Source organism: Cibotium barometz, chromosome 39, assembly GCF_041138505.1.
Source record: "Cibotium barometz isolate CiBa-2024 chromosome 39, ASM4113850v1, whole genome shotgun sequence".
NCBI classification, from domain to species: Eukaryota; Viridiplantae; Streptophyta; class Polypodiopsida; order Cyatheales; family Cibotiaceae; genus Cibotium; species Cibotium barometz.
Window position 1 is genome coordinate 15,221,320 of NC_141084.1, and position 12,864 is coordinate 15,234,183.

Genomic DNA, 12,864 nt, shown 5'->3' on the forward strand with positions numbered 1-12,864 from the left:
TCTAAATAGACGTCTTGAACGCCTTGTATTGTGGCCCGAGACCACGTAGACAGACGTCCACCTTATCATCATCATCTACTGAAACACCAATAGATGCAAGGGATTCCACAATACCCTTTATCTTCAATGCAATAGATGCAATAGATGCAAGGGATTCCACAATACCCTTTATCTTCAATGCATAGTCATTCACAGACATACTCTTTTTCTCCACAGTATGAAGTTCATTCTTCAACTGTATCTTTCGTGCCTTGGTATTTGTTTCATAGAGTTTTACTACCAAGGTGTCCCACGCCTCCTTGGGGGACTTGGCATCTTGTATGTGCCCAATCATGGTGTCCTGTATACTGATAGAGAGCCAATACATAACTTTTTTGGCTCCTTGGTTCCAATCCTTGAACTCTTTCACATCTGCAACAGTCGGATTGATCTCCGGTATCTTCGGTGCCTCTTCATGCTGCTCACCTTCTATGTAGTCCCAATAACCCTTTCCCATCAGGAAATTTGTCAACCTGAACCTCCAAGCATGGAAGTTGTTCTTATCAAGCTTCTCAGCAACAATCTGGTTTATGCCATCATTTGACATCTTGCCAAACACACAAATTTACCAGAAACAACACTCTGGTTTGTCCTGCACAAACTGCTATATTTTTTACACCGGTACTGTAGTATACTCAAATGTCACAACCAGTGATCTTAATGTGCATACATACACCTCAATGTATGCACATTGAGGTCACAACTAGTGACCTCAATGTGCATACATACACCCAATGGCAACTGTTGACCTCCTTGCAGCACACACAATGTCTGCACAACCAATCTGTCTTCCTGCAGTTCTTAAAACAGAGTTCTGCAGAGAATCGATGACTTACCTGCCGTAGTGCTCAAAATCGCCTGCTTTCTGAAAAACGGAGGTCGTAACGTGCCCAAAACACGTTTTCGGCCATAAAAATGTCATCCGATAGAAGCTATAGGACAGAATAGTTACCCTATAGCTTTACTCCCGCTAAGAAAGCTCCTCAATCAGAGATCGTTTGCCAGTGCCTCCCGTAGAGCTCCAGACACAAGGGTGTAGTCCCCAACACAAATAGGGAAGAGTAGTTGAAGCTCTTACCCTAGTACCGCTTCCTGTGCTTCTCTTGCTTGCAGCTCAGCCCTTAGCATGAACCAGGCTCTGATACCATGAAAAGATACAATGGAGAACATAGCTTGAGCTCTTGCAAGCACACACACACTCACAAAACCCTAAAAGAGAACACACAAGGTGAGAGGCTAAAAATCTTCTTCTCCTTCACTGAACACTCAACACACCATATACAAAGATAAGAGTACACACATATGAAAGTGTACTCAACCAAATACACACTAGGGTTCTCTATAGTGTGAACCCAACTAAATGAGCTGGCGCTATAACTATGCAAGTCTCTAGAATGGCTGTCACACAGCCTGTCATCCCACTGGCCGTATATCACCCATGATCTCACCAACCATGCCAGTGGGGTGTAGGTGTGGGGCCTATCCCCCAGGCGGGTCATCAGTGTCCACCGCCTCACTAGATGAGCTCGATATCTCAACACCCCATCAAACCAATCCCACCGAGTTGAAAGGAAAGTCCCCTCTGTCGACCCCTCTCCAAGCCCACATGTCAGAAACAGTATAACAGAGGCAGAGGGACCAAGCAGTCATGTAAGTTTTGCTGCCTTGGGGGATTACCTCAACATGCTGATGCACAAAGAAGGCCTGTACATGCAAAAGGTATATTGTCCTCACTGGTTGTCATAAGAAATTGCGTGCTAGACAATCTGAAAAATGAAGAGGCAGTCACCAAAGCAGCTGAAACTGATAGCAAACTTCAAGCCTTGACTGCTAAGCTGAGGGAAAACGAGAAGATTTCTACTAAGCCAACAACTCCAGCTACATCAAACGATAGAACATCTTGAAGCTGAAGTTACCAAGTAGACCAACAAGGCAGTGGAGCTGAACAATCTGGAGAATGAAGAGGCAGTCGCCAATGCAGCTGAAACTGACAGCAAACTTCAAGCCTTGACTGCTAAGCTGAGGGAAAACAAGAAGATTTCTGCTGAGCCAACAACTCGAGCTACATCAAATGATAGAACAGCTTGAAGCTGAAGTCACCAAGCAGGCCAACAAGGCAGTGGAGCTGGAGGTTGTTGTGGATGAACTACAGATCAAAAATGCAGAGTTCAACATCTAAAAAGGCCACAAAGATCACTAACCATACCATTCAGATGATCAGGAATGTGGAGACCACACCAGAAACCACACGCAAGGAACTGCTGATGGCTAAAGGGAAGTTGCAGATCCAGCAGGCTGAGGCAACGGAAGAGGACTTAGTAGTGGTAGAAATGCCACTAGAGCTGATGAACCAGTAGGAGCAAGAAATGGCAGACATGCAGAGGGCATACTGAAAAAGCAACCTTGAGCTGCTAAAAAAAATGCATGGTCCTGCCACCCCCCACTTTCCACCTGCCACTTCCCCCTATTCCTCCAAAAGAGAAGGATGGTGCCGGCGGATCACGACAACAAAGCTCAACCCAGGCAGATCTACCCAACAACAGCAGTAGAGCAGGACCAGACTAGTAGCACAACCACAACCACCACAACTAACACACAGCATTAGTAGCTGTAGGAATTGCAGACCCAAGTAGGGAGCTTAAGGCAATAGCTCAGTGACAAACAAGCCCTAGAAAGGCAACTAGCAAAAATGGAATTACAGCTAAAGGTCAAGCAATCCTTAGAGACTGAACTTGAGAAACTGAAAGAGATGCTGAAAACCATTGTGCTAGAACCAGGGCAGCAGCTCAGACACTCAGCAGCAACTGACAAAGCAACAATTTGATATCCAGCAACTTAAGAAACAACTTCAGGCGCTGAACAGAATAGTTCAAAACAAGCACTAGCAGCAGGAAAGAAGCCGGTGCATCAACTTAAGAAACAACTTCAGGCGCTGAACAGAATAGTTCAAAACAAGCACTAGTAGGTAGAAAAGAAGCCGGTGCATCAAGATGAACCAGAGAAACAGCTCATTCCGAGGTCAGCTCTGCCCATGGATTCAATGACACCCAATCAGCTGAGGGAGTAGATCCTCATCCTAGAGCAGCAAACTAACAATTCAGAAAAATGAGACTGCAGCCCATCAGACTATAGCAGAAGGACTAAGCAAGGAGTATGAGGCCACATGGAAGAGCCCACACCACCAAGAACATGGGCACAAAAGAAGAAGGCCATTGGCCAGCAGGAGCCGCCCACAGAGACAATCTCAAGGAAGAAGCTGTAGTAGTTCCGTCTGCTCAAAGAAGGCCATTGGCCAGCAGGAGCCGCCCACAAAAAAAGAAGGCCATTGGCCAGCAGGAGCCGCCCACAAAGACAATCTCAGGGAAGAAGCTGCAGCAGTTCCGTTTGCTCAAAGTGGAGAATGCAGATCTGAAAGACAAGCTGCTAGTAGGCACAGAAGGAGGCTGTTGAGCTCAAAACGCAGTCAGACAAGCAACCTACGCCACAAGAAGGCCCCATCCAAATCTCTCTACCACTACGGAAACAACTAGATAATGAGCTGCTGGTGGCTGAAGGCTGAACAGTTGGTGGCGACCGCCAACAATTGCAGACAAAGCTCATGTAGGAACAAAGCAAATGCCAGTCCATCTATAGAGAACTCCTAGACTTGAAGCATTGGTGGATGAACAGAGGGCACCCCCCATCTCCCCCAATTAGCAGGTGGCTACATTAAAGTAGCAACTGAGAAACATGGAAGCAAACCACCTTGCTGAGAGAAGAAAACTGAAGGAGAGGCTGCACGTTAGGTAGCACAACTTGGAATACGCTGCCATTGCTTTGCAGAAGGTTAGGGGGATGAATATGAGCAGCATGATGTAACTATGCCTGTTAATCAAGAAAAGCTAAAAGATTTTCTTCATGACTACCTTCCTTCCGATGGCACGTCTGCTAGGCCATTCCCCCAACCTTTTGGGGCTGCTCCACAATGACAGTTAGCAGCTGCTTTGCAGAACCACGCAAAGAAGATCAGCCTCTATAGAGCTGACTCAATCAAATAGCATCCGCTGCCCTATTTTTACAAAGCATGAATTATACAATCAAACATACTAATACTCTCAGGGTTTTTGATCATGTTCAGCATAATGAACATCAAGGGGGACTTGGTTGTGATCTAGGATTGGCGAATAGATACCACCAAGAGCAGGAACGAAAGACTAGAAGAGCTGCCTAGAAGCCCCCTATTGATTCTGTACCCCCACCCCCATTGTATCAGAGCTGCAAAAGCTGCTCTCGCAGAGTAAACTGATTCTAGAATTTTCTAGATCAGTTTGGTCAATTTTTGACCATTTTTGGGTCAGTTTAGCTTACCTTTTGGAACTAGACTTGAATTAGGAGAGAGGAGAGATGAAATATCTCAATTTTTGGGAATTTAAAACTCCACCACACATGTGAAATAGGTGCCTCCTTCATGAGGGGGAATCCCCACATCTGAGGTGTCAAAAATTCATTTTTTTAGTATTTCCTTTTTGGTCCTTAGTCCACTCTTCACTTTATGTGAGTATTCACTCATTTTTGGGGGGATTTTCTTTATTTCTTCTATTTATCTCCTCCACACATTTGGATGAATCTGATTGGCCCCTCAAAACCTTAATATAAAATTTTCAGAAAATCTGGACCCCTAGGATAAGGCCTTTTGAACAGATTATAATTGATTTCTAATGCACCTTCTGAAAATCTTTTTGAAATTCTATTTCGGGGGAATTTATTTTAATAAGAAAAGATATTTTTCCATCCAAAAATATCTAAAATCTAAATAACCTCTCTCTAGAATATTTTCTCTCTCTAGGCAAAAACAAGTAGAAACAAGATCTTTTATATTTATGAAGAGAGATTTGATTACAGGGGAAGATACTGGACATCTTGAGAGGCTGGGGAGGAATCTTACACTAATAGAGAATCAAGCCAAACTTGGAGGTAAAATCAAATTTTATGGTTTTTTCCAATTTATCTCGATGACCTTCTTCTTCTCAACCCCTCTCAAGCTTGAAAAGCTTTCTAAATAATTATTTTAATTCAAATCAAGCTTTCCCTTAAAGTGTTAATGTTTAATTAAGAGAAAGTTAATCTTTATGCTTATTTGTTATGCTTTCTTTTAAGTAAATCTCTCTCTCTAAAAGAATAGACATCTTTATGGCTAAATCCCTTGAAAAAGGATGCTTCTCAATAATAGTCTCTTAATTCAAAGCTAAACTCTAGGCTTGATAAGCTAGAGATTAAGAAAATGGTATTTTTATGATTTTGTGCTAATAAAATAATGGTTATTTCTTTTAGATTATTTATAAGTAGTTAGAAACTACTTTGATTGATTCTAAATGAGAAATAGATTATCCTATCAATTTGGGAAAAGAGAAATAATGGAATTAGCTTAATTTAGTGGGATAATCATAATTAACTTTATGATTATGGTTAAAATTATGATTTAAATTCATAATTTGATTTTAAGCATTTTTAACTAATAAACCTTGTACTTAGTCAACTCTTCATCTTATGTGAGCATTTTCTTATTTTTGGGTATTTTCTTTTATTCTTTTGGATTTATCTCATCCCAACACTTGGATTAATCCAATTGGCCCATTGGAACCTTAATTGGACCATAATCCAATAATTTCTGAAAATGTAGACCCTTAGGCTAAGGTCCCTTATACACATTTTCAATTAATTCCTAATGCACCTTGGAAAGTTCATTTTGGACTTCTGTTTTAGGGGAATCCATTTTAGACACTAGGAGGATTGTTATATCCAAAGATATCTCAATTTTAGATTATCTCTCTCTAGACATTTTCTCTCTCTAGGCCAAAACAGGGTAAAACAAGATCTTTCTTCTATTTCAGAGAGGGGAATATTTACAAGAACAGAAGGGGAGGTTATTATACCTTTACTCCTCAAAAGTTAGAGGGAGGAATCTTACAATGTCTCACATAAAAGTGACTCCCATAAAAGTGACTCCCATAAAAGATAGCGGTGCCAATTCTTTTCTTTAGCTTATCGCGCGGTGAGTGGGGCTACACAATTTCTACATACCTCTTCATGAATCACCTATAAAAAAATGATAAGCCTAAAAATCCCCCTAGTTGAGTTATATTTGTAGGTGTAGGCCACTTTCATACACAACGTCATCAAAGGCTTTATTGATAGTGCACAGAGAGTCTTCACCCTACCATCCACAAGGCGATGGCCAGCTAAAGAGCATAAACAAGATATTATGTGGCATTCTAACAAAAACTATTCATGCAAGTGGGCTTATCAGACATCATACCAATTATAGCAAACCCCATTTTGGGTTGATCTATGGGGAACATAGTGATGCTCATAGAGAGTACATAGTTCCCAATTTAAGAATCTCAATTAGTGAAAGATTAACTAAGAATTCAATGGTTGAAAGACTTATTGATCTAGAAAATTTGGAAGAGCTATGCATGGGTTAATGGTGGAAAATATCTGACATAAAAAAATTCTCTCTTGACTGGACCTTATTCTATCGTCCCTTCCCTTTTTGGTCATCTCATCTTACATTCTTTATTGGTAAAAACTAATGATTGGTGAGATCATCCACCTTGTCTGTTTATTTGGTGGGTCTAGCACATTAAATGGTGCTATAGTACATCTTGATTGTACAGTAATGAAGTAGAGGCTTGTTGTAGGATTGGTGGAAGCTATCACTTCCACCAATGGAGTAGAGGCTTGTTGTAGGATTGGCGGGGAAGTGATATTATCACTTCCCTGATTATCATTAGGTAGTCCACTCCACACTTTTTTGTACATGTAAATGTTGGAGCTATTGCTTGTTGTGGAGCTTACTGCTATCAAGAAAGGGCACCTAGTTTATGTGCTCACTCTGCTATCTTATAAGGTCCTTGAAAATGGAAACATTGTATTGGGGGCCTCATTCGTTATGTTCATGTATCTCCCCTTCCATTAAATATAGAGGTCTGAAACATGAGAGAATTGACGTCGCTCCTTGCATAACATAGAAATTGGGCACAATATCTTGTGGATCCTCATAATATTCATAATTAAGTTCAGACACATGTGGATATTCACTTTCTTCTACACAGCAATTCTTTGACCAAAATTAGATCAATCAAGGTAATCTTTGGTGGAGGTGGTTGTGGTGGTAGGATAGGTGGTAGTAAGGGTGCATCAAGTATCCTATAAATTCCTTATGCATGTGTATCCTTGTCCTAGCATAGTTGTAGGTCTAGTATTACCATTTTGGGGGGTTGGTGGTATTAGAAGAGCTAGGGTTGTGGTCTCACTACCAATATTGTGTAACGAGCGAATGACTGAGTACCATATCTGCACATGGATGTCTCATGATTTCCAAGGCTCTACAATGTGCACAATAAAGCAATGTTCTGGGTCATAGATATGAGCACCATACTAACTCCCTCCTTGGACAAATTTGGGCATTGTTGGGGGTACCCTTACCTCTTTTAGCTTGACCTTTTTAAGAATGATAATGTTAGTTCATCAGATGTTATATTTTTAACCTGCCTATCCCTAGTGTCTGAGTCATGATTACTTGATACTTGGCATGACGAGGTTGAAGAAGGAGTCTTGTTTTCCTCAAGCTGGGGTATTTCTAACATGTTATCATGAAATTCTATGGCCAAATTGTAGCATAAGTCCAATGTGGATGGTTTTGATAAGAGCAGAGATAGTCACACGCGGCCTCGTACTTCCGAAACAACAACTGTTCATCAGTGAGCCTCTCTAGAAGCTTACACTGAGAGTTCAATTCCTTAACATGAGGAACATAATCTCTCATCAACACATGCTCTTATTGGCTTGATGTTATAGAGCTCTACCCACTACCACCACTGAGCTCCATTTGTCACCGCTTCTAGAAAATCTTGGCACAAAGAATTCTTAAGTCAAGTGAAATTGACTTTATCTTCTAGCTTAAGGAGCATCCTATACCACTGAGGTGCCTTTCCACCTAATGTTAGGGAAAAGGAATGGATCTTGGAGCTCATCGATATTTCCAAATGGACTCAAAGATTTCCAAATGTTGGATGGGATCCTCATCTTCATTGAAGATTTGCATTAATTTTGCTATATGATATGGCTTCATGGGATTTTGCCTTAGGGCATGAGCTTGAGCAATCCGTGATTCCCTTGCCACCTCCCTATCTATTCATTTTCCATCCTTAACAAATCAGTTGGGATAGCTATAAATAAGACCAAAACTGGCTCATAGGTTGGTTGAGTGAATTAGTAGATGGATCTCTTGATCATGCTCCTCTCTACTCAAGGGTGTGGTAAAGGATGGGATTTCAATATTCATAGCTTCTCCCCCTTGGTTGAGTGAATTAGTAGATGGATCTCTTGATCATGCTCCTCTCTACTCAAGGGTGTGGTAAAGGATGGGATTTCAATATTCATAGCTTCTCCCCCTTGGAAAAATCTATCTTGCCCATTGTATGTAAGCAAGGAACTTAGGATTGTTTATCATCTTGTTTATATCTTCCTTGGTATATATAGTTATTCTTTGATGTTTTCCCTTTTTTTCGAGATGGGTTCTACTAGCCCATAAGGTCTCTCAACCTTTGGTTCCTCCTAAATGTTAGAGGGGGCATCCCCTCTACTAACTCTTGTGCCATAATCTTGGGCCTATGCCATAGCCTCTGATCTTTACTTCTTTGAATCATTCAGCTCTAGGATTGGCCCTCTTTCTCAGTGTCTTTATTATGTTGGGGCCCTTTTAGCATCTAATTCTTATTTCTATTGGTTATAGATTTGTTATTATTTTTAAGCATCCATGGAATTCATTTCTACTTTCATCTCTTTGCTCATAGGAAAAAAGGTTTCCCCCATTCTAGCAATACTCTCTGTGTCCCTCTTAATCCTTGAAGTGTAAGAGATTAAATGGTTAAACTTTTCTCTTCATATAAAAGTCTGAAGAGGAGGTGCTGCCTTGGGGAATTCCTCTTCCTACTGGGAACCTTAAAATATGTCAATGTCCACCTCTCCGCATGTATCACACATCGATATTTGGTGCACATTTATAAAGGCCCCCATTATGAGGAGAATCTATTGGTGTATGTATCTTTGGTGGAAACCATAGCTTAGATACTAAAGGGATCATTATTGTGACCATTGATGGTCAGGGGTTCGAGTGTTAGTTAGGGCCCAAAGCGTTAGCCCCAACTGAGGGGTCCTAGGGGAGCCAGCGCCCCTATGGTGGGGTACAAGGGCGATGAATCATCTACGCCAAAAGTATGGGTTCATTATTAGTGGGTGGTGGTTGATTGGCTATGTTGAGGATGGTGACCATGTCTATGCTATGTAACCTCCCGTGTTATATATGCGCCTACTACCACACCACCTACAATACTATATATGGACATAGTTATCGTCATAAGCTATGGTATCCACCAATGCTTGTGAGTATCCACACCTTAGTACACTCTCCTCTATCTAGAGCCTGTCTAGATTGCAATCTAAGATCTACTTGAAAGCGCACGGGTGGACAACACCATCAAATTTATACTCATCTCAGAATTTGGAATTGTCTCCATTCCCTATCTATTGCATTGTCTATTATACTTTGTTTTACTATATATATTTTCACTATGCTATATTATTATATGATATTAGAGCCCATGTGATTTAGTAGAAATAGTACTTAAAGTCTAGTCTTTCTGTGCATAGAATACTAGGAGTGATGGTTTTATCTCGGCTGCTCTATTTCTTGCTATATTGTCTATTGCACTTTGTTTTGCTTCTATCTTAGCTACTGGATAATTCCATTGTGTATTGTGCTTTATTTTACTATCTATCTTTCTATTGTTCTATATTCTTATATGGTATCAGTGCTTGGATTCTTTTAGCAAAAATAGTGCATAAAGTATAGACTTTCTTTGTATATACGAGTGATGGCCTCTATCTCAGGTTGTTGTGCTGCCACTAGCCTTAAAAAAAATAAGCTTGATGGGGAAAACTACACTCTCAAGAAATTCAAAATAAATGCCATATTCTAAACTCTTATGAGCCTCTAGAAACTATTCTGGAAATGGCTGCAGAATTGTTGAGAGCTCCCAACCCCAACAATTGCACAAATATACTTCCACCAAATGCTACACTGCTTCAGGCATGGAAGAGGTGCAATGTTGATGCACTATATGCCATCATCACGAGTGTACGTGATTTTATTCATACACTGATTCAACACACAACTAAGGCATTAGAGGCCTAGACCATATTATAAGGAATTAATATGAGATCTAAAATCAGAATCTAGAGAATTAGCTTACTGCTCTACTAAAGAAGAAGCTGGTGAAGTATTTTATCACGTAGATCAAAAATCTATGAGATAAAATGGCTTGCTAAAACTGAAGCATTTATCACACAGATCAAAAATCTATGAGATCAAATGGTTTCTTTGGTGGGGGGACAATAAAGACTAGTAACGAACTAGCCCAGAGGTGCATCCAAATTCTTCTACAAAAGTACAATCACTTGGTTTACGAGACTAAACACTTAAGTTAGAGTACCACCTCTATTATTTGAAGAGTTTAGTCCTACGTTTCTTAAGGAGGAGATGTGAATGAAGACCCACTGTCTTCATAATGGTAGTGATGCTATATTTTTTGTCAATGCTAAAGGAAAAGGCATGACATCTTCTAATGAAAAGAAAGAGAAGAAAAAGTTTCAAGGGACCTGCTAATTACTACTATGGTGAGACAAGAAGGGTCACATTGTTAAAGACTATAGAAAGAAGTAAGGCTGATAAGAAAAATGACACCTTGAGTTCTTCATGAAAGGGAGAGGAGTCAATTAACAATGCCAAGGCCGAGCTTGAACTTTGGGTCACCACTTAAGAGGTATATACATATGCTCAGGCTCTAGTTGTTATGATTCATGGATTTTGGATAGTGAAGCATCCTAACACATGACTAGTAAAGGGTTGCTATAATTCCTGGAAGCCTCTACAAGAACCCATCAGTGTTGTTGGGAATAATGCTAAATGTCTAGCCACCAAAGGGTCTGGAACCACCTAGTTTCTGGCAACTATATGTAAAGAGAAGAAGTTGTCAGCAGCATACATGCTCTATGTACCTCAAATCAAGAGGAACTTGGTGTCTTTGTGATGACAACAAATCGTGGGCTTGAAGTATGATTTAAGAAAACTGAAGAAGAAATTATAGATGCTACTATGGCAAGGTAGTCGTGATAAAGGAGTAAGGCACAACAATATATACAAGTTGAGTACCCTTATAGAGAGAGATTTGTAGGATAAGAGGACAAGTAGGGCTTTGGTTGGCCGCACAAGTGATGGCACAACAATATATATGAGTTGAGTACCCTTATAGAGAGCGATTTGTAGATAAGAGGACAAGAAGGGATTTGTTGGCACACGAATTTTTTTGTGATTTGGTCACATCAAATCAGATTTATAGTGCTAAAAGAGATGCAAAAAAGGGAATGGTAGCTAGTTTGCCTATATTTTCAGAATATGCAAGCATTTCCACAAGAGAGTGGCAGTAAAAGGGCAAAGACTCCTCTAGAGTTGGTACATGTTGATCTCTATGGTAAGATATCTACTATTGCATTTAGGGGGATCTTCTTACTTGCTGTTAGTCGATGATTACAATAGAAAGATGTGGGTTTATTTCCTTTGGGATAAGGCTGAAGCTTTTAGCAAGTTTAAACAATGGAAAAAGTTTGTCGAGAATGAGACGAGAATGAAGGTTAGAAATTCATGTACAGATCTAGGAGGAGAATACCTTTCAATGGAATTTAATAACTACTGTAAGGAGAATGGCATCAAGTGCCAACTCACCACCACTGCTCACACACCTTAACCAAATGGTGTTGTAGAAGGCCATAATTAGACCATTGTGGAGATGGCTTGATGCACGTTAGAGTTACTAGAAACTTTTTGGGTTAAAGTAATGAGCACAATAGTTTATATAATGAGCACAATAGTTTATATCTTCAATCAAAGCTACACAAAGGTTGTCAAGGGTATCACACCGTAAGAGGCCTACTTCAATCAAAACTACACAAAGGCGCTCAAGGGTATCACACCGTAAGAGGCCTACTTCAATCAAAACTACACAAAGGCGCTCAAGGGTATCACACCATAAGAGGCCTACTTAGTAAGAAACCTTCAGTGTCTCATTTTAGAACATTTGGTTGTGAATATTATGTGCATTAACCACATGCACATAACAAGAAGAAGATAACCATCAACTGAGATGTGCATGATAGAATATTTATAAAACAATTATACAACTTTGGCCAAATTGAAACACGAAAATATTCAAAAACATACTGCAAAATTCACTAGGATTGCGATAAGCAACCAACGAAGCTGACTATAGGAGAGCAAGAAGCAGGGTGAAGGTGATGACTGTGAGAAAAATTGCACGAGAGCAAGAAGCAACGAATAATGAATGTTGGTCACCTTTATCCACCGAAACTAACAGTCTATACACGTGGCAGACATGCATGATGACACACCACGTGCTCTGCGCACATATGATGACACATGTCAAAATTTAATTGATCGTAATCATCATGAGTACAGTCCCACGTCCTCCTTGGCACATGTGGACATGCTCTTTCGCACGTGTGCCGTGCTTGTCCTCGGTAAATGTGGAACTCGTCCTCGGTAAGCGTCAAGTGTCCTTGTCTTTTGCCACGGTTTCGTTCTGCCTCCTTCCCTCCTTCAGCTGCGTGTATTCCTCCACCGTGCCTCATCTACGCCATCTCTGCGATTTATCAAGCAAGCGTCCATCACTTCAACATTTTCCCTGCATTCTTTGGTAAGTTATCACT